Source organism: Papio anubis, chromosome 3 (assembly GCF_008728515.1).
Source record: "Papio anubis isolate 15944 chromosome 3, Panubis1.0, whole genome shotgun sequence".
Lineage (NCBI taxonomy): Eukaryota > Metazoa > Chordata > Mammalia > Primates > Cercopithecidae > Papio > Papio anubis.
In genome coordinates this window covers 175874607-175898146 of record NC_044978.1, presented here as the reverse complement: position 1 = coordinate 175898146, position 23540 = coordinate 175874607, and the positions used below count along the sequence as shown (strand labels likewise).

The following is a 23540-nucleotide window of genomic DNA, read 5'->3' as shown; positions in this document are numbered from 1 at the left end:
ATTGAAAACATTTAGTCTTTTAATTTTCTGTGGGTAGGTATCCTGATTCCTTCTCCCAAAAGAATGAAAGGATCTTTAACAATTGAGTTAAGGGCTTTCTTCTTGCCCCTTTGATGCTATATAGAAGGCCCTGACTTCCACGTTAGAAACACATTTTTCCTTGCTGCTCAGGTCTTTCCTAATGATCATTTATGACAAGGACATGACCATCAGATGATCACTCACAAGAGATGGCCTAATGAGTTTACCTGAACAGCATGGAGAGCACCAAGAGATCTGGGCTGAGGTGTCTGTCTCCTGTGAGGAGGGGCGGTAGCGCGGAGACCTTGGGGTGGTGGAAATCAGTAAGGCGGTGGGTTGAATTCTTCTCAATGCTAAGCAGTACCCTTCAGCAGAAAACCTCCTGGTAGGTCCGTTTTAGGCTTGGTTTCCTGTGAAATGCAGCCACAGACCTGAGAGGTCTGACCTGAGGGCTGGCAGGACTTCCTCTTCTTAGGCTGGAGTGCAATACGTGAAACTCTTTCAGAGGCTGAAATCCTCCAACCCAAAGGGTGTGTTTAAAGACACACAGTGTCCTTACGTGGCACTTCATAGTTACCAGAACACAATAAAAGGAACTGCTGGGCAACACTCAAGCATGGAAGGTGGGTTTTGTGAGTCTTACTTAACATGCATAGTGGACATTAACTATCTTGTAGCTTAATTTTGCAATGGCTTCCTGAGATCTCCCCCCAGACACAAGGACCAGGTGTTGTGGAGAGAACCTGGGAACTAAAGGATAAATGCCTGCCGTGTTAATTATTAGCTATGGGATCTTGGACGCTTTGAAGTTTATTTCTCAAGTAGTTTGAGTGATAATAATATTTGTATTTTAGAAACTTTTTTAAAAAATGAGGGATAATTGAGGATGATATTGCCTTCATTGAGGAAATGATATTTCCTCAGTTGTGATGGAAGGATAATAACATTTATATTTTAGAAATATTTTAATAAATAAACAAAATATTGTAAATAAAGGCATGCAACAATGTTTGGGCACATATTAGCTGCTTAATATATTTTCCTTCTGCCTTAATCTTGGTCCATTTAAGCTGATCTAGCCGAGTGCCTGTCTCCCATTCTGGGGATGTGACATTCTAGTTTTATATAAATTGATGTTGAATTCCATAACAAACCCCAACGTTATTTACAGTAAATTCAAAGGTAAAAGTTTGTATTTTCTTGGGTAAATAACTCTGGTTTTGACTTAACAGACACCCTAAGGAAAACATGAAAATAAGCACTCTTTGAACGCTAATTATGAATCAGTTACATTGCTAAGCAACTTGCAAGCATTATCCTCCTTAATCTTACTAATAACCGTGCAAGGAACATATTTTAAATCCCATTTTGTAATTGTGAAAACTGAAAACTAGGGAGACTTAAGTAGGTTAACCACTTTATTAATTAGCTTTTGCTGCATTAGGAGCTTAAAGCAGTAACCATTTTATTTAGTTCATAATTGTGTGCGTCACTTGCTCACTTCTTTTGGTCTGCACCTGTATTAATTTTCTAGGGTTTTCATAACAAAGGACTGAGCCCTGAGTGACTAACAAAACAGAAGACTGAACTGTATTGTCTAATAGTCTGGCCTCTGGAAGTCTGAGATCAAGGTGTCGACCAGGTTGGATCCTCCTGAGGGCCGTGAGGAGAGGATCTGTTCCAGGCCTTTAACCCCGGCTTGTGGGTGTCTTTGTATCCTTGTTATTGTGTTTACGTGGCATTCTCCCTGTGTTTGTGTCCAAATTTCCCCTTCTGAGCAGGACAGCAGTCACAGTGAATGATGGCTCACTCTAATCACCCAATTTTAACTTTATTACCTCTTTAAAGACCCTGTCTCCACGTCAGAAGTCATTCTGAGGTATGGAGGGGTTAGGACTTTAACAAATGAATTTTAGCAGGGACATATTTGACCCATAACAAGACCTGATCATCTGGTCTGTGCTAGTGGTTGAGAGGCTGTTGGATGATCTAGGATGATCACATTCATACATGTGTTGGTTGACAATCACGTCAGCCAGGTGCCTCTGTTCTCCTCTGCATATCTAACAGGCCAGCTTGGCCCATTTACATGGTGAGTTTGGGCCTCCAAGGGCAGTGGGAGAGGGGAAGCCCCAGCCACCAGCCTTTTCCAGGCCTTTGCTTGCATCCTAGTTGCCATAGTCCCATTGGCCAAAGCAAGTCACATGGCCAAGTTCGGAGTGAATGTGGGAGAAGATTATTCAAGGGGTGAATGAAGAAAAGTGAATTATTGTGGTATTTATTGACAAATAATCTAAAATCCATGTTCACATCCAATAGGTGGCCAGACTGCAATAAGAACCCAAGTCTAATGATATGAATATTCCTGCTTTTTACCAAGGAAGAATTGAAGACAGTTTGGTCTAATGACAAAGTTGATAATAGTGTAGGTGATATTTATAGCTTTTTTTTCTTGGAATATCATTCATTAATTTATTATCTGTTGAATATGTACCATGCATCAGGAGCTCTATTAGGTGCTGAAAAATACAACTAGGTAAGAGAGATACCTAATCCTTTGATGGAGTTTATAGCCTAGAAGAGGTTAAAATAAATGAATGGACTTCAGATATATATAAAACTACAATTTGTGGTAAATGCAATGAATAGTGCCTGATCAGATATGTATTGATTTAACAAATAGATATTTACATCCACTACCTACTTCTGTCAGGCACTGGACAAGTTGTGGGGATATAGAGGTGAAAAAAAACACTTGTCCCTGCTTTCATGGAGTTTCGAATCTAATAGAATAGAGAGGTATTGGACAAGAAATCAACCATCAAGATGATGTATTCAGAGATAGGAACAAAGAGGGCTCTGAAACAAATAAGAGGCACATGTGTTCTACTCTGTGAATTCAGATCAGATTTCCTCTGGGGAGGTGACAGGACGGCTGAGGTGTTGATAATAAGTAGAGATTTGCTGGACCAGAAGTGGAGAAAAAACGGGAGGGAAGAGGAGAGAAGGAAGGAAAGAAGAAACAAAAGAAGTCTTCTAAGAAAGAAGGAAGCAGCAAAGGGAAGAGGAGGGAGAGGAGAAGGGAAGGAGTAAAGGAGGTGTCCAGGAGCATATTCAAGGCCAAAGATATTGTCAGTCTGGATGCCTGGGTGGGAAAAACAGCGTAGCTCACTGAAGGAGCCTATATAGCGAAAGGTGGCTGGAATGGAGAGGGAGCAAGGAAGAGCGTGACATAAAAGCAGCAAGAGAGTCTCAGTCTCAGGCCAGCTGCAGGTTCCAATCTGCATGTTCTTGCTGCCTGTCCCACATTCCACAGTTAGAGGGACTCCCTTGCGTTCATCTTCTCTTTGGGTGATAATTCATTTTGTTTTCATTGCTTCACGAGTTCTTGCCTCTCATCTCCCATTTCCCTCTTGCATAGTTTATTGGGTTCACGGACCCTGAGTCATGATAAGAAGTATAAATCCAGAGAAGTTTGGGTTTTGCCAACCAGGTTACAGTTATCCAGATGTATCACACAGTGGCTGCCTAGATCTGGCCAAGGAATTTGACCGTTCTGGGTGCCTTATGTAACTTGAGGATGATAGTACTTACTTGGAGGAGTGGCTCCTAGGATAAAATCGCTTACCTCCTGCAACGGGCTAGTGTGTGCCTGGCTATAATTAGCATTAGCCCCCTTGGCTTTTGTTGGGCCTGTCTCACAGTGCCACTAAAGCATAGCATGGAACCACCAGAAATACTCAGTTGTGGATAAGTGATTTAATAGGGGATGCACAATGTGTGTAGAGCTGAATCTGTGGTCAAAAGGGATATTTCTGAGTCAGTGCTTGACCTAGTGATTCTGCCAAGTTTTCACTTTCTGGATAATCTGCTCAAGCATGAAACTCTTGGGTAGATCATGTGGAAGAAATACAGGGAGGAAACAAACAAACAAACAAACAAGGGGGAGAAAACCCAAACAGGACTTTTAAGGTCAATCATATTCAAGGAGGACCATGGTGCCTGGATGACTGGGAAAGAGCTTTTCCTGGCTCTTGCACGGCCTGCTGGGAGGCTAATTTGCAAGGCTGTCAGGTTTTGGAGTTACACTGGCTTAGGTCAAATCCCACCCAGTTACACTAATTGGATAAATGTAGATGAGTTTTATAAACTGACTGATTCTCCCCTTTTTCCCCTTTAAAAAGAGGTATAATATCACTAACCTCCTGGCATTGTTAATGCATGAAATGATAAAATTCTCTTGCAAATACAAGCAGGTAAGAATATATGGGCATAACACATCTGTGAACAACCTGAAATCTATTCAAACAGAAGATGTTTAAAAATTTTTTAACCTTCGGCTATGCATTTAGTGCACATGAGAAGAAACTGACATTTTTATCTATGCTTTAAATATCATTTTATTATTTTAACCTTTTAATTTTGAAACAATTATAGACTCACAAGAAAAAAAAAAGTACAGAAAGGTCCCATGTAGTACCTATCACTCAGTTTCCCCCCGAGAAACAGATTTCTTATGAATAAACATTTTGTGCAGAAACAGATTTGATTCTTAATTCACTTCCTCTTTCTAAAATTGAGGCAATGTGCTGGGGGAAAATTAAAAGATGGCAAAACCTTACCTAACCTTTCCATTTTCTCGCTGTTTTTGCTATCTAAGTTTTCTTTTCCTTTCTTTCTTTCTTTTCTTTCCTTTTTTTTTTTTTTTTTTTTTTGCGGGGGCGACGAGGTCTTACTCTGTCACCCAGACTGGAGTGCAGTGATGTTATCACAGGTCACTGCAGCCTTGAACTCCTGGGCTCAAGTGATTCTCCTGCGTCAGCTCCTGAGTAGTCGGGACCACAGGCACACAACACTGCACCAGGCTAACTTTCTTTAGTTTTGTAGAGATGGGATCTCCCTGTGTTGACTAGACTGGTCTCAAACTCCTGATCTCAAGCAATCCTCCCACTGAGGCCTCCCAAAGTGCTGGGGTTACAGGTGTGAGCCACTACACCCTGTCCTTTTTTGAAATGTTTCCAACAAGACAAATTAAAATGAAGAAAGAAGTCCCTGGTTTTGGGGAAACACCCTGACATCATTCAATGTTTGATTTCATCCTTTCAGCTGGTAATGACTGCCAAGTTCAGGCTCCTATCAGACAGCTGGTCTCAGGCTGGTATCAAGGTCTGGGATAGCACCTTGCAGCTTACACAAACATACGCCCTCAAAACACAAAAGAGAGCTACTGAACACAATCGAAAAAGGGTGCGTTGTTTGTTTTAAAAATTCCTAGTTCAGAGTGCTATCTCCTGCAATGGATCAAAATCCATGCATTTTTTTTTTTTTTTTACAAATTATATGAGTGGAAACCTGTGTTAATTAGTGCCAGCATCTCTGATTTATTACAGTTTAGCACCTGTTTACATTGGTGCCTCAGGCAGTTTGACTCCAGGCCCTTGAGAGGAGCTCAGCTTACACTAATTGCTGTTCCCTTCTCATCTCATAGCATGTCTCCTTCAGGACACATGCTATGAGCCTCCCCCCAATTAGCTCTGATTTCTTTTTCACAACGTGCTAAAACTTTTGAAAGGGGAATCTCCATGTGAGCGGAAGTCATGTCCTCTGCTGGATTTCAGACGTGCTGAATTTAAACTGCCACGGTCTGTGGCATGAATTAGACAATTTTCATGGCTGCTAAGAAATAACTCCCTGGTCAACACCTCAGTAAATAAACACGCTTGTCATTCAAACACATCTGGTCAAGTCTGGGAACTATGTTGGGGTGGGGGTGTTCCTACTTTACTCTCTCCAGCAAGGCCCTGCTTCCTGGCCCAACCACCCTGACTAAAGCATCCTATAGGACAGAAGAACCCAACATGGGTAAATCCAGGGCTCAATATAAGAGCTCATTGGTCAGAGACGAAGGGGCATTTTAAGGATAACGTGGTTTCTGATTTTGTATTTATTTCCTAGCCTCCTTTTGTTGCATTCATATCTAAGTTCTTTGGAAACCACAGAAGCAGAGGTGGTACGTGAATGTAGAAAGAGCTCTTTTTGAATATCTCTGCTTTGGTTTCTTTTACCTCTCCCAGTTCTTCTTTAAAAAATGATAGAAGTTTATCAATTAATAAATATCCATTAATTACAAATTCATTGCTGAGTTCACACTACTTTTCCCCAGAAGGACCTCATGAGGCTAACATTAATTAAGACCTCAATATATGCTATAATTGTGCTAGGCACTTTGCATAAATGCATAATTTAATCATTACAATAATGATTGTGTTGGTATCATTATTGCTGTTATACCTTTGACCATACCCGTCTCAGATTCACCAAGTTCTCACAACACTGGTGAGAGATACATTCATGCCCCACTGTCTCCATGAGTCCCCTTTAAGCACCATAAAGGCTCTCAGAACATTGGTAGCTCTGTCCTACTGAGGCCATGGGAGCAGGTAGAGGCACAGGCTACTATACCTGGTGAAATGCTAGTAATAAATAAACATGTAAGAGAAAGTGCAGGGCAACACAAGAATGAAACAGGATAATGGAATGAAGAGTGTGGGATGGGAACTTTATGTATGGAGGTCTGAGTCTGCATCTCTGCAGAGATGAGGTTTGAGCTGAGGTCTAAGTGATGAGAAAGACCCAGCCAAGTGAAGCTCTGGAGGGGAGAGATTTCCAAGTAGAGGAAACACATGAGAAGTTCCAAGGGAAGAATTAGCTTTGTGGGTATAATATGTATTAATAGGTTTTGGGGTATACATATGTATATGTAGTAATATGTATTGGGGTATACATAATATATATAATATGGGGGTATAATATATATTAATAAATTATAAACTCCTTGAGGGTGGTCACAGTTATTTCTCATCTTGGAATTCATTGCAATACTAAGGACCCACCTTGTATCACCCAGCAATAGTTGAACTGAAATGATGACAGTCTAAACCTCACATTTTCAAATGAGACGGTGGAGTCCTAACTAGGTGAAGTGACTGGTCACCAAGGTGAGTAGGGGGAAGAACCAAGACAGAGACCTAAGTTCCAAATCTTTTTCCAGCTCAGCATAGCTATGTTTCTTAATTCTACATGTAAATGTCATCCATTGCTAGCAATTTGTCTTGAGCAGAGCCTTGTTTAGACGAATCTGGCTGGGAGTGTGACATTATCTATAACAGCAACAAAAAAATCTGCTTTGGGTTATTTGCCAAACACTTTTGCCCAAGGTTAAAAACACTGCAGTATTTTTAAACCATGCTGACAAAATTATTCCCTCTCTGTGCAGGGGCTAAATTGTTGCGAGGGTCTCCAAATTGGCAGGACAAAGGGCCCCGCGCCATCTGTCCTCAGATTGGTTGAATTTAGGTCTTGAAGCAAGAATCAGATTAAGAAAGAAAGAAAATAGCACGAAACACCGCCGGGGAACCTCTTGATGAGTTTCGTGTTAGTACACGTGATTATCAATCTATGGGTGGGACAAGCAGATTCCTAGAATAGAAGATAAGAGAAATGAAGCCAATTTCAACACTTAAAATAAAATTAGATCTTTGACTTTTTTACTGGGACAGGACTTTTCAACTTTCTCATTCTCTCTCCCTGCCTCTCTCTTTGTAAATGTTTTCTTTTCTTTTCTTTTCTAGAAAGAATGAGAAATGGATCAGAATTACTTTCCTCTCTTTAAGGCAAGTAGAAATAATAATAGCTGGTATAAATAGAGTAACTGACACTTTTCCAACATTTTCCTGTACTTTGTTTTCCTTCATTTGAAGTTTAGTCTAAATGTATGAACTCCTCAGCATAATTTTTTGAGATACAAAGAGGTTAAGTTCCAAGCCTTGCCTGGATCCTACAGCTCGTAAACTACTGGGCAAGGACAAGCTCAGATCTTTAACCCTCAGATCACTTGCCCTTGCCAGTATTTTAACAGAGATATAGCAAAGTTGAAAGTGAGGGCTGCTTTCACAGGCAGCGGTTAGTGATCCCATGACTCAGGTTCTAAGCCTGGACTTCTTTGCACAGCTTCATGGTCTCCTTGAACGCGAACACTCTGAGACTGGGGTTTTGAGTAGCGGCATGGCCCCCTAATGATCAGATCCACAGATGGAAAATTCTCAATATATTTTATGACAGACTGAGATCCTAAGAAGGAGATTATACAAATGCAAAATGTGGAGGAAATAATTCTAAGGCACAATAATGAGAAAACAAGGAAACCTTTTCAAAATGCATGCTATGCGAGGGTGGGGTTTTGTCTCACTTGAAATCCAACATGTAGAATATTCTCAGCCACATAGTAGGTGCTCAGTGAATATTAATAAAGGAATGATAAAACCTTGATGGGGCTTGGGATTTATCTGCATTGTTCATGCTCTCTCCCAGCATCTGCAAGAGCACTCGCTCAGCCTTGTAGATTAGCAGATGGAAAAGAGGAAAAGAAAGGGTTAAAGAGACTTCCCAATTTATGCCATATAATTTGACCATTAGGCCAAATGGGTCCATACTAAGTCTTAGATCAAGGTATGGCTCCTGTATGGAGAGATTATCTTGTGTGGATTGAGCATGTATGCGGATCAATCTGGGGACATAATTTTCACGATACGCTGGTTAGTGTGTATGTAACACACTTCAGCTGGGGAGGAAGCACTGATTCTGGGCCATTTGGGAACTAGCCGGACTTGCAAGATAGCTGTTTTATTTAGTTATCCCTGAGCCTGGTATAAGGAGCCTGGTAATAATGGATGTAAAAGGGATTCGTAGGTGTAAAAGCAATGTGAAGTGATTCTGATGTTGCTGATGGGAGGAAAGACTCAGGAGCAAAGTTGGTTATAATTACAGACTGTATTTGCTCAGCGATATTTTGGTTTTGGAGCCTGTTCTGGGTTGCATTGCCTCTCCCAAAGAAATGTGTTGGGAGTCCTAACTCCTAGTTACATTAGAGTGTGACCTTATTTGGGAAAAGGGTCTTTGCAGATGTAATCAAGTTAAGATGAAGTCACTTGGGTCGTCCTTAGCCAAGATAACTGGCATCCTTGAAAAAGAGGAAAGCTACACAGAAAAGAGAACTTCATTTGAAGAAACAGAGACATGCAGGGAGAAGACACTCATGGGAAGACAGAGGCAGATATTGGAGGTATGTGGCCACAAGCCAAGGTGTGCCTAGGGCTGCCAGAAGCTGAAAGAGGCAAGGAAGGATCCTCCCCTAGATGCTTCAGAGTGAGCACGGCCCTGTCCACACCTTGATTTAGGACTCTGGCCTCCAGAACCCTGAGAGGACTCACTTCTGTTGTTGTAAACCACCCAGTTGGTGGCACTTGTTCCAGCAGCCCTAAGTGCCTGACACAGAGCCATACATTTATAACTCTGATGCACCAGTGCTTTGAAAATTCCTATAGAAAAACAACATTTATGCCTAAAGAGTACACATTTTTAGTTCCCTGTCTCTTTTAATCCTCAGTGAAACCATTGTTTTTAATAAATGTTATCTCAAATTAAGGATCTGAGATTTCTTAGGGATGCATATGGACCGTAACCATGTGCTGCAGAGTGAGGAGATCGCAGTTTGAAACCATTTTGCAGCTCCAGTGGCCAGAAATCCTATGAATAGCAGCTATAATTTGTTTAAATAGCACTTGAGATAGTGCAGTCAAATATTCTAGGCTTGTCAACAAAAAGACTGTCGTATCTTCTGGAGATGGTGTACCAGCTTCTTCAGCGTTTGTTATTGGTGGTGGTAGAGGCGAGGGAACCATTCCTAGGCCCTGTCCCTAAATCACCCCCGAGGATCCTACAATTGCCACGTCAGTCTTTTCAGCAGCAGAAGCACCAATGACGTAAGTACAGGCAAATATACCGCCTCTTTTGCTGATTCATACCAGATTCCCAAATTCTATTTAATGTCCACCTTACCAGGTGGGACCAAGTGTGGGCCTTCAGCTTACCATTCACACCTTTAGACACCTTGAGCCTGAAGGTAAGGAACAAGGGCACTCACAGTGGCTGGGCATCTGTTTAGACCCAGGAACTGTGCAAGTATAGTCATGCACTGCATAAGGATGTTTTGGTCAATGATGGACTGTGTACATAACGAAGGTCCTACAAGGTTATAACGCTATAATTTTACTGCACCTTTCTCATGTTGGATAAGTTTCGATACACAAATACTATTATGTTGTAATTTCCTACCATATCCAGCGCAGTAACATGCTGTACAGATTTGCAGCCTAGGAACAATAAACTATACCATATAATCTAGCTGTTGTAGGAGGCTATTCTTTCCTAGCTTTGTGTAAGTACACTCTACAATGTTTACACAACTATGAAATCAACTAACGATGCATTTCTTAGAACTTCCTGAGTCATTTAGTGATTCATGATTGTATTATGTTGTGGTGGTATACTACCATCATTTCTCAGAGTGGGCATGATTTCCATTTAAAAAGAAGGAGATCATGCAGCATTTGTCCTTCTGTGCCTGGCTTATTTCACTTAGCATCATGTTCTCTAGCTTCACCCATGTTGTTGCAAAGACAGAATGTTCTTTTCCAACGCTAAATAGTGTTCCATTTATCTGTTTATCTGTTGATGGGCAGTTAGGTTATTTCCATATCTTGCCTACTGTGAATAATCCTACAATGAACTCATGGAAGGAGAGAGTGGAATGGTGATTGCCAGAGGCCTGGCAGGGATGGAGGAATGGACTGGGAGAGGGGAGATAGCGATCACAGGATACAAAGTTTCAGTTAGACAGAAGGAGTCAGTTCCAGTAAGCATGATAGCTATAGCTAAGAGTAATGAATGTTTCAAAATTGCTAACAGAATACATTCTAAATGTTTCCATCACAAAGAAAGGATAAGTATGTGAGTTGATGGATTTGTTAATTTGCGTGATTTAATCATTCCACAATGTATATGTGTGCCATAACCTCACACTGTACTCCTTAAATATATGGACAATTATTTAATTGAAACTTATTATTTCTCAATGTATTATTTAATTGACAATTATTCTTTGTCCACTAAAAATAAAAAATGAATAAAAGGAAGGAGATTGAAGCTGTGAAAACTTGAATGTTTTAAAATCAGAAAGCAGCTGGGTCTGTGCTTTAACTAGCTCATACCTGGCCAACTCCAAGCCCTTCCATGCTTCTCCTTTTCTCTCAAGCTGAACTCAGTGGCACGCTCTGTGCCTGCTTCTCTTTAAGCCTGTCCTGGCCTGTCAGGGCCTCCCAGATCTTATGATAACAAAGGCAAGAGATGAGAAGGGGGATGAAACCCTCTCTTCTGAGTCATATTCTCAGAGTTTGCTTCCATATCCCCACAGCCTGGTCAAGGCCAGCTCTCCAAGTACATGGTGTACCAGCCTATTTTGTACAAAACAGAGGTAAGCACAATGAAGACTGAAGAGGAGAGGCATTTCTAGCTCGCAGTTTCATTTAGTTTCATCTGTTACCCCTACAGAGTGTTCCATTCCCCTGCTTTGTCTTTGAGAATGTCATCTTGTCCTCGTTCACAATTAACAATTGGTGCTTTTTTTTTTCAGGACAAGGTCTTGCTCTGTTGCCCAGGCTGGAGTGCAGTGGTGTGATCTCAGCTCACTGCAGCCTCTGCCTCCTGGGTTCAAGGAACTCTCCTGCCTTAGCCTCCCCAGTAGCTGGGATTATAGGCGCCCACCATCCTGCCCAGTTAATTTTTGCATTTTTAGTAGAGATGGGTTTCACCCTGTTGGCCAGGCTGGTCTCAAACTCCTGACCTCAGGTGATCCACCCACCTCGGCCTCCCAAAGTGTTGGGATTACAGGTGTGAGCCACTGCACCCAGCCTAGAGCTTCTTATCTAAGTAGATGGCCTGAGGACGAGGTGGAGCCTGGAATCTGTATCAGATGTGCTACCACAGGTCTTTTTTGGCCTTGCTGTTCTTTGGTCCTAGGCCATCTGTGTAGACCCAGCTCTGGCTACAGTCACACTCAACACGGGCTTCATCAGCCCCTTTGCTGCATCTGCTCCACGTCTACTTCGCAGCCTGCCAGCACCCAGCCTGATGTCTAAGCCTCGAGCTTCCTGCTGCAGCACAGAGCAATCCAATTGCTGCTGAGGCCTGACATGCTTTCGGGCTTGCTTGAGGCCCATGCATGAACCACCTGGCAGTTGAGGGGAGCTGAAGCTCTGTGGGTTTTAACTTTAACATTGGAAGATGTAAGCTGGCAGATAAACTCTTTGCCCTTTTGTCCTCCAGAGAAACTCCTCAGGACACAGTGGCCCGTAAGGGCAATAGGAGAAGAGCACCACAAGAAAGCGAGATGGAGCAACTCCTTGGGCACGATACAAAGCACTCAATAGCCGAACGTCTTCTCCTTGTGTTGGTTCTCCCTCCCAGCCTGCCAGTTTCCCATTTGCCCTCATTCCAGCCTCCCTAGGATTGCCTTCTCAAATGAAGTAGTCCATCGTAAATGCTTTAGGTTCCGTTTTCTGGGAAACGCAGGTCAAGACAAGCTCCCTCTAAGACTGAGTTTACAGTGTTCTCTGTGGATCAATCAGGATGTTTGTAAAAATGCGAATTCCACGGCCCTTCCCCAGACTAATGATTAAAATCTTTGGATTTCGAGTGTACAACTGTGCATTCTAAACAAATTCTCTTGGGGATTCTTATGCATATTATAGTCTGAGAACCTGCAGTCTAGTCTAGACTGAGGAAGAGGGCAGGGCATATAATCAATTTTTGGTTTCCTATTTCTTGGAACAATTGAAAGATCTCCAGCTATGACTAGTAAACCCAACTGCCACCCCTCCAACTTTCTACATTTTCTGCCACAGGTGAATGGTTCCAGACACACATGATTGCAAAAGAAATATTAAAATCCCTTCATAAAAGTCAGTTGTGCACCTGGACTCAGGGTTACCATGGAGATTCAAGGCAGCAATCTCACTGGTGCTGGCCCCATGCCTTCTCCCACCGCAAAGTTACCCATGAGGAATTCCTGAGTTTTACTGTGATTCATTTAACATCCGGAGTTCAGAGACACGAATACTTGAGCAGGCAGGGGCTTCTTGAGAAAGAAGGCAATGTTAGAAGAGCCTGCATGCTTTAGGTTCTGTTTTCTGGGAAACCCAGGTCAAGACAAGCTCTTCTAACATTGCCTTAGATCTCAAGAAGCCCCTGCATGACTGCCATAATGAGGAAGACTCTGCTGGAGCTGGAGTCAGGGTCTCCAGGAAATTCCAGTCCATCGTCTCTCTTGGTGAGCAAAAGAAGCCACTGGTGGTCTTTGCAAGTATAAGTGCAATGAAAACAAGATTATGGCGATGGATGACAGTGTGAGAGAGAAAAGAATTATCACCTTCTTCCCCCTCTCCAAATAATTCATTCTCTAAGGTCAGCAGTCCAAAAAGAATGGCTTCTCATGCCAGAGCATATTCTTCCTGTACTTAGGAGGGCCACTGGGAGTTCAGAGAATAAATTTGCTTTTAGTTTTCTCTCTGCTAGCTCCTCCTTGGTGAAGCTAGTGGTTCCTTGGTGAACCACTTGCCTAGTGGTTCCCAAACCTAAATTGGCTCTTCATTCTCCTGGGAACATTGAACTGTACCCAATCCTTCTAAATTTTGACCTATTCATTTGAACAATGGCCACCTTGCCTTTGCTTTTTTGAATTGTGAGAATAAAATGAGGCTCATTATAAAAGAATCATGATATATAATATGAATTCAAGAAATTGCAGATACTAATCCTCATCCTCTCCATCATTATGATCATCAAACAGAACCATGAAGACCAGAAAAGGGTGTATGTCTATGGAAGTGCTACTGTTTTGTGTTCATTTCCGTAACATAAGTAGGTGTGTGGGAGTAAAAGCTGCAATAAGCAGATTGTAGTTCAGAGTTAAGACCTTTATGAGAGGTGAACAGCCACGAACCATTAACTCAGCAGGTGGTTTGTAAATTCCTTGTCTAGTTATATGTCTGCAAATTGGAAGGCCCTGGTGGTGAAAGCAGTGTCATTGGTGGTGGTGATTTTATACTAGATAACATTAAAGACAGTTTCCAAACTAGCAATTATAGGATTTTATTAAACATTATTCTGAATACATTTATAAACATGGCTAAATTTATAGGGACACTCTGAGGGCAAGGTCTATACTGCAGTTGGTACCTGGTGAAATACCCATGTCATTATTATGCCCTTAGTAAATGTTAATTGCTAAGTAAATACATAAATAAATAAACGGGTGACTAATGGAATAATAAAATGTGACGATATGTATAACACAGGTTTGTTCATATTTCCGAAAATCTGTGAAGCTAATTTCGTTCTTGGTGCTCTCTGCTTTTTTCTTCCATACTCTGATCCACCTGTCCCTTCTGTCTCTTGACAGAGCTCCTTCCAAATTTCTCATATTTCTCAGATATTTTCACCTCCTAACCAAAATCTGCAAGGAAAGGTCAGGGAGCATCTTTCAACTTAAGTAGTGAAAGAGCTCTTGTGAACCCTAATTGCGGCAGTTAGTTTTATGTGTCAACTTGACTGGGCCATGAGGTGCCCAGACATTGGGCCAAACTATTCTGGGTGTGACTGTGCGGGTGCTTCTGAATGAGATTAACATTTCAGCGAGTAAAGCAGATTGCCCTCCCTACTGTAGGTGGGTAGGTCTCATCTGATCAACTGAACATCTAAATAGAACAAAACGGCTGAGTAAGAGGGAACTCTCTTTGTCATGGCAGCTTGAGTGGGGACATTGGTCTTTTCCAGCCTTCAGACTCAGACTTAAAGATTAAATCTTTCTTAGTCTCAAGGGTGCCACCTTTTGAACTAGCACTTACACCATTGGCTTTCCCAGTTTTCATGCCTTTGAACACACACTGGAGCTACACGTCGGCTTTCTTGGGTCTCTAGCTTGCTGATGGTAGATTCTGGAACTTTCTTAGCCTCCATGATTGTATGAGCCAATTCCTTACCTTTCTTTCTCTCTCTCTCTATCTCTTAAACACACACACACATGCACAGTCATACTTCCTGTTTGTGAGGATTGGATATAAAAACCCACGGATGTTCAAGTCTCTTACATAAAATGACATAGTATTTGTATATAACCTATGTACATCTTCTCTCTCTCTCTCTATATATATATGTATGTGTGTATATATGTGTGTGTATATATATTATATATATAATACATATATATAGTGTATATATATTATATATATATATTTTTGAGACGGTTTTGCTCTTTTTGCCCAGGCTGGAGTGCAGTGGCACCATGTCAGCTCACTGAAACCTCTGCCTCCCGGGTTCAAGCAGTTCTCCTTCCTCAACCTCCCAAGTAGCTGGGATTACAGGTGCCTGCCACCACGCCCTGCTAATTTTTGTATTTTTTTAGTAGAGACAGGGTTTCACCATGTGGGCCAGGCTGCTCTCAAACTCCTGACCTCAGATGATCCACCCGCCTCAGCCTCATAAAGTGCTAGGATTACAGGCGTGAGCCACTGTGCCCTGACCCTCTATATATTTTAAATCAGCTCTAGATTACTTACAGTACTTAATACAATGTCAATGCTATGTACATAGTTGTTATACGGTATTTTTATTTGTATTATTTTTCATCGTTGTATTGTTATTTTCTTCTAATATTTTTTAATCTGTGGTTGGTTAAAACTTGTGGATATAAAGGACTGACTGTGTGTGCATACGTGTGTGTGTGTGTGTGTGTGTATATATCTTCTATTGGCTTTGTTTGTGTGGAGAACCCTAATATACTCATAAAGTTTTCGCATTTAAATAGATATCAGAGAAGAAACAGGTTTCACAAAGGGAAGAATGGCTAGCTATGGAATAAGGCATAATGAGATGAAGAAGATGCTGACTTTGGGGATAAAGAAACTGAGAATTACAATTACGATAAATGAGATAGGCTACATAGTATATCCAATATCAGAATTATTCAGTAAATGCTTTGGGATTGATATGATTAGTTTACAAGAAACTGAAGGTCATTGTGGTTACAACAATAGCTAGCAGGTGGAACCTGAACCTTGGAATCAAAGCCTGTCTAACTCCAAAGCCAAATATATATCCAGGCTGACTTTACAGAGATCTTGGAATTATTTATTATTTTGCAAGATAGACTTAGGTGGGTTGCTATTATACATTCACAGGGATTCACAGTTTCCAAAAATCTTTACCTCATTCAAATCTCAGAATCCAACTTGTGAGGCAGGTGACATTTAGAATTTTACAGATAAGGCAGATAAGGAAACTCAAAACATAGAAAAGAGAAGGATTTCTTAGTCATGCAGCTCGAATGCAGTGGTCATGCTGGGGGGCTCAGGCCTCAGGACTCTAAGCCATGTGACCCTTTGTTTGGTGCAGGTGGGTCATAAAGGAGTTTCCGCTCTTCTGTTAAAGCTGGTAAGGCAACAAGCATGGTGGGGAAAATTACCTACAAAAATCCCTATGTTTTTCATACAGTAAAAGAAACATGGTTTTGTGTAAACAATGGCAAACTAATACACAAGTGCCACTGTGAAATGACAATACTGATTGTATATATGTATATCTTATATATGTACAAAATGATGCACATATAATTACACAGACGTTTTGTATTCGAAAATAAAATTAGTCAACTGTTTTACTGCTTTAAACATTTCAGCAAATTGTTACGACTAAATTGCTGGAAAATCGTGATCACCGTCTGCACCCATAAAAGCTTTTACCAGCTCTCTAACTTTTGCTTAGTCAAAATTTCTCCAAGCCCTCAACTCCTTCTTCCAATTCTTCCATAAAGATGTCCATGGAGCTATCACCATCCAACCTTCCCAGCCATGAATGAAATATAGCTGTTTCATTTGTTTGTCAATATTTTGACAAGGAAATGCTTAAACTCATGCTACAGATTTTGCAAGCAGACATTGTCAATTTCAGGCTTGGTTGCATCTATTGCCTGTGAATGTAAAATAAAATCTCCTCCTTAAAAGTATTATCTTCCTTGCCTCTCAGCCAGTGTGGTTGAAGGTCCTCCATAAAACATATGTGTCCTAACCCTACTGTATCAGACTGTGTGTGTGAGAACAAGGTGGAAAAACAGCATTATCTGCTGCTACTGCAAACCTTTACTGAACTCCTAGCCCCTGCCATGTCCTGTGCTAGATGCTCGGAGGAAAAATGAAACACAGTCCCTGTTCTCAAGAGCCTGTTGTGCTGTGAGATACTGAAAGTAAATAGGCAAGTTGTTTGGTGGATGGAAGTGTAGAGATATGCATAAGGAACTGGGAATGAACCTGACAATATGCGGGAGTTGATCCTAAGAAACACTCACATAGTGCTTGCCACACTCCACTGTAGAAAAGGCTTCACATTTATTAGCTCATTTGATCCTTACAATTACTCTGTGAGGTAGCTTGGATGATCCCCAATTTATAGATGGGAAAACTGAGGCACAGAAAGGTGAGGTGACATGGGGTCACCAAACAAGTACAAGTACATCTGCTTAAAGTGAAATCCAGGTAGATGGGCTCCGGAGTTCATACTCTTAAGAGGAATCCCACACCATCTCAGCAGCGGTCAGTGGGAAGTGGGAAGCACATTCCATGCAGAGAGAGCTGCCTATTCAGAGGCAAAGGCACTGAGAAGGCATGGCAGGGGTGCAGATTTTCCACTTGGCACATAGGTGTGAAGACATGAGAACCAAGAGGTGAGGCTAGACAGGTCAGCATGTTTACCGTGCTCCTTGCATGTAAAGACATCCCTAGTTTATTCTGAAGACAGTGAGAAGCCATTGAAGATGTTTTACATACAGGAATGGCATGATCTAATTTCCATTTTCCATGAGGTCATTTGCAGGAGCAGATTTGTGGGTAAAGACCTGAAGCAAGGAAAGAAACAAGCTGAGAGGCTCTCACAGGTGTCCAGATGCTAAAGGGAGAAAGGACATTGCAGACAGGGAAAACACTCAGCCTAAGATGGACTGGGAAATATGCACAAAGGAGACTTGAAAACAATGGGCCATGAAAGTGAAGAAGAGGAGGGTGCTGAGGACTATGGCCAGTTTAGATGGGCTGAAGGAAATACTTAAGATCAAGCAGGGAGGAGGAAGATAGTCAGTCCTAGTTTGGATATTTAGAACTGGAGCTACTTAGGAGATCTGCCGAGAATGATGCATGCACATCACAGGATGGATAGAGATAGAAGTGCTGACAGGCAGCAAATCTGGGTAGAAGCACTAACTAAGAGCATCTTACAGCTGTGCTTATAGAATAGTGACATGTATAATTGACTATTTCTCAGGAAAGAGCATTCTGGAGGAGGTAGTGGTGCAGCCCAAGTCCTCCAGATGCCATTTTCTTGCACTACCATTTCTTGGATAGGGGTCTGGAATTCTGTCTGTAGTCAGGCTTACTCATAAGTTGTAGGAGTTATCAGCCTTAAATGAATTACCATTTATGAAACACCTAGAATAGTGCCTGGAACTTATAAGTGCTTATTAAACAAGTAAAATAAGCAGATAGACCCCCATTGAGATAAGAGCTGCACTTCTCCTTCTCACTTGATTTATGCTGGTCTTGGGTAGAAGAACAGAGGGAGAAGTCTGAGGAGCCAGCATCTTAGAAACGGCCAAGATGACTGTGAGAAGGACCACTAAGAGACCAAGAGGAACTCCAGTGGAAGTGTATGTCATATGAGGTGCATTTCTTTTTTTTTTCTTTTTTTCTTTTTTTTTTTTTTTTTTGAGACGGAGTCTAGCTCTGTCGCCCAGGCTGGAGTGCAGTGGCCGGATCTCAGCTCACTGCAAGCTCCGCCTCCCGGGTTCACGCCATTCTCCTGCCTCAGCCTCCCGAGTAGCTGGGACTACAGGCGCCCACCACCTCGCCTGGCTAGTTTTTTGTATTTTTTAGTAGAGACGGGGTTTCACCGTGTCAGCCAGGATGGTCTCGATCTCCTGACCTCGTGATCCACCCGTCTCGGCCTCCCAAAGTGCTGGGATTCCAGGCTTGAGCCACCGCACCCCGCCGAGGTGCATTTCTTTATGGAGGTGGCATCAACAGGGTGGCATTCAGTGCAGAAGACGATTAAGTTAAAAATAAAAACTGATCAATTAGATGTAGTGTGCACCTCAAGGATGAGAGTGGGCATGGGGGGCTTTGTGGGATTGTTAGTGATAACAGTCTAAATGTCTAATTTTTAGACCTGTTGGGTTCAGCTTTGAACCTGGAGTCGCAGGTACTAACTACACTGTTCATCCAGATGCCAGGAATGGGCTACTTTTTGTTTAAGTGACTCAACAACCATTTGTTGAGTACATGATATGTGACCAATACTGAGTCAACTGGTAGGAGAAACAGCACGAAACACATTTCTCAGGAGAAACACATTTTGGGCTTTGTTTAATATCTAAGCATGACTTGCCTGCACCCCCTGCTAGGCGCTCCTGGGTTTCTTGTCTCAAAGCCATTTGCAGGATTCTGCATTCCTTAGTATAACTGAGCGGTGCAGAAACTGTCTCACTGTAAGCTCTAGAGAGCAGAATCTTTTCGGGGCCTATACAGTCATGTGTCACTTAATAAGGGGGATATGTTCTGAGAAATGTGTCATTAGGCGATTTTGTAGTTATGCAAATATCATGAAGTTTACATAGACAAACCTAGGTGGTATAGCCTACTACACACCTAGGCTATATAGTATAGCCTATTGCTCCTCGGCTGCAAATATGTATAGCATGTTACTATACTGAACACTGGAGGCAATTGTAACACAATGGTAAGTATTTTTGTATATGGACATATTTAAACACAGAAAAGGTACAGTAATAATACACTATTATAATCTTATGGAACCACTGTTATATATGCAGTCTATTGTTGACCAAAATGTCACGTGGAGTGTGGCATATTTCATTATATCCTGAGCATCTGTCACATAAACACAGAGAGAATAATAATCACAGTTTCAGTAAGTGCTATGAAGAAATAGTACAATATTCTTTGAGAGTGTGTGGCGGTGGAGGGGATCTTATTTAAAATAAGGGGTTGGCCAGGGAAAACCTCTCTGATAAAGTAATAATTTGAGATTTGCAAGAATGATAAGTAGCTGAAGAAGGGAGGAAAAAAGAACATTCTAGAGAGAGAAAGAAAGAGAGGAGAGAGAGAAAGAGAGAGAGCGAGAGAGACCCCAAGTAGTTGCAATCCATCTTCCTCATGTCAAATAGTGGTTTCCTTTAAGCTTCTGTAAAACGCCATTTCAGGAAATTACGTTTTCTGCTTTGCAAAAGGACTCATGTAAAAGAGCTCTTTTGTTGTCACTGGCGTTAAAAATAAACTCAGGATAAAATAACTTAGAATCATTTTGATTTTCATTCTTGATATTTTTTATAGGAAACAATGGAACTGCAAACTTAATTTTTCTGTTGCCATTTGAAAAATAGTTTTGTTTTTTTCTTGCTGGCTGATGCCAGCTCCGTACTCTGAACCCCTGGGGATGCTGCAGGCTCCAGACCCCTTCCCTCCCTCCACTTTGATCAACCATATGCTGCAGCAGGTCCCTGTCTGCTCCTCTAGGTTGTGCAGGGTGGAGGTGCTGAGACAACACACAGCCTCCAGGCCCAGGACATGACAGCTCTGCCCAAAGCAGCTGGTGCTGATAGAGTCTTTGTGCCCACAGGGTCAAGGCCCCCTGTGCTAAACATACTAGGCAGTCTGCTTCCTGGCTGTGGAATCAGGGAATAGTTAACACACCTCTGAAGCTCAGAGCGCTGAACTTGGAGCAATAAATGACACAATTTTATTAAGTGTCTGGTGAAATACCTGGCACCCAATAGGTTTGCAGCACATGTTAATCAAAGCAGACTTAGTTCCTGTTGGCTTGACCTCTTCCTCTCTTAAATTCAGTCCTAAATGTGTCCAATGGTACCAGTGTGGTCAATTTGGCATCTGAGAGCTGAGAGGCCAGGATGGTATGGCCCAAGGGTGGGGTGTGGGTGCAAGGGAAGTACCTTCATTAAGCAACAAAGGTAAGGGTAGTTTTTGAAGTAGGCATCAGTAAAGACCTAGAAGACAGTAGGAAGAATTTATCTGAGGCCTCATTACCAACATTTACATATAAGCTTATGTAAAACTCTCTTTGGCAACTACCAGTAATAATGGGGTGGAAGGAATGGAGTCTGAAGGCTGCATTCCTTCTGTAGTAAGTGGAGAGAAAGAGGAAACAAAATAACACGTTTATGCTGTTAGAACCCATTTGTCTTCACCAATTGGTGTGACCTTGGGAAACACTGGCTACACTTAGATGTTATTATTATTTTTTTGCTGCCATAACAAATTGCCAAAATCATAGTGGCTTAAACAACACAGTTTAAAAAATCTTATATTTCTGAAGGCCAGAATTCCAGAATGAGTCTCACTGGGCTAAAACCCAGGTGGAAGCAGTGCTGTGTTTCCTTTTTGTGGCTCCAGGGGCCAATTCCTTTCCTTGCTTTCTCCAACTTCTAGAGGCTGCCCTTGTTCCTTGTCTCATGGCCTCATCCTTTATCTTCAAATCCCGCTGTGTCGGGCTGAACCTTTCTCATGTCGTATCACTCTCACCCCCTCTTCCGTTTTCCCCTTCCACATTTAAGGACCCTTGCGATTGTACTGGACTTGCTCAGACAAGCCAGGATAATTTCTCGATCTTAAGGTCAGTTGATTAGCACCCTGAAATCCATCTGCAACCTTAATTCTCTTTATGTAACATAATACATTTATGGTCTCTTGGATTTAGGATATAAACATCTTTGGGGGCTGCTATGCTGCTTTCCACAGGCGCTATGCACAAAATCAAATGTTCTATTTAAATCAGGTAAAGAGCACGGGAAAAGTGTAAGACACTGGACTAATATGAGAAGCCAACAGGCTCTGGTTTCAGCATCATTGCTTAAATGTGTGTGATCCTGGAAAGCCATTTTGACTCAATGGTCTTCTGTTTCTTTCCCTGTGGATCAGCAGCTCTGTCTGAAGACAGAACAAATGTGTGGAGAAGAGGAAGCAGAAACAAGGTGGGACTGTGCTAGAGTCTTGCTCTGGGGACATATACTTGCATTTTACAAAGAGATGCTAAACATTGCCCTCCGACAGGGAACGTGGGAATAGGCGTAGTGGAAATTCCACCTGTCTCAGCAGCTCAGAGTCTCGGTCCACACGTGTCCTTGGGCAAGTCACCTCCTTTGTCCTTCTCAGTTTCACCCTCTGAAATCCTAAACCTCCCGTGTCCTTCCAAGGGCTGTGCTGCTATTAGTATAAATTTAGGACTAAAGGGATTTATTGGGGGAAACTTTGAGATAGTACCAGACTTTGTTTCTATGTTAAACTGACTCCACACAGAAGTACCCAGCCAAGAGCCACATGCCTGGATTCCCTGGTGTATAGGTAGAGATGCCAAAATAAACACCACAGTTTCACTGGGCAAAGGAAACACTTCATTTCAATCCCTCCCGAGGCAACCTCTGAAGAGATCCATATCTGTTTGATATCAGCTGTGAGAACTTCAGGAGAAGAAGAGGAAGTATGTATATGTCATCTGCATACATCTCCTATGGGTGTCCTAAGCTGCCCAACTATTTTTCTCATTGAATCCCTCCCTCACATCTTGGAACATTGGGAGTTCTGTGGTCTACACAAGAAGAGTTCTGTGGTCTCCTTTGTGCAGGTAAAGTGAAGTGTGGGCCACTCAACAGGGCACTGACCAGGCTAAGCCACCCTGCCTTGCCTTTCCCTGTGCGACGTCTATAAACCAAAAATAAAAGACCCCCAACCAACTGAAAGGACCACCTTCTTGGCCAAAAGGACCCCACAGAAACCTGGAAAACTAAATTTCTGGCCGTAAAGGGAAGGGAAGTTGAACACGCCTCATTAGGCCCCCCTCCCTTTTGGTGTTTAGGCAGGACTTTTTAGTACAGACAGGGTTTCATCATGTTGGCCAGGCTGTTCTTGAACTCCTGAGTACAGGCAATCCACCTGCCTAGGCCTCCCAAAGTGCTGGGATTACATGGGTGAGCCATTGTGCCTGGCCCCTACTTATCTTAACTCAAGCATTTCTTGATACTGACTCCAAGTCTTTAGACCAGTGTTGTCCAATATTTTGGCTTCCCTGGGCCACATTGGAAGAAGAATTGTCTTGGGCCACACACAAAATATACTAACACTAACAATAACTGATGAGCTAAAAAAAAAATCACAAAAAAACTCATAATGTTTTAAGAAAGTTTACGAATTTGTGTTGGGTTACATCCAGAGCTGTCCTTGGCTGCATGTGGCCCATGGGCTGTGAGTTGGACAAGCTTGCTTTAGACAAAGCTTAACTCTTTCAATCAACTGCCAGTAAGAAAATCTTTGAATCTATCAATTTCTTCATAAATTATCTGAACTCAGGTATTCCTTTATAGTAATGCAAGATAGACTAATGTCAGTCACTTCAAGGTATTCCACCTACCACTAGTGGATATTCTCCCTTTTTAGGCTGAATGAATGTATACCTTCCATATGTTAGTTTATGAATTTATCTATTATTCCTGT

The 23540-nt window shown here is 42.0% G+C and overlaps 1 protein-coding gene across 4 annotated transcripts in view; it reads right to left on the bottom strand.

The window, feature by feature from the left end:
• CLNK (cytokine dependent hematopoietic cell linker) overlaps nucleotides 1-23540 on the bottom strand; it is a 244451-nt gene that overhangs the window by 193595 nt on the left and 27316 nt on the right. Inside the window, exon 1 of one of the 4 annotated variants that reach the window (XM_021938296.2) lies at nucleotides 249-477. The exons of the other annotated variants lie outside the window; for them this stretch is intronic. The gene's annotated coding sequence lies outside the window, so the exon portion shown is untranslated. Of the gene's footprint in view, nucleotides 1-248; nucleotides 478-23540 lie in introns of those variants that run through there. 4 annotated transcript variants of the gene reach the window in all.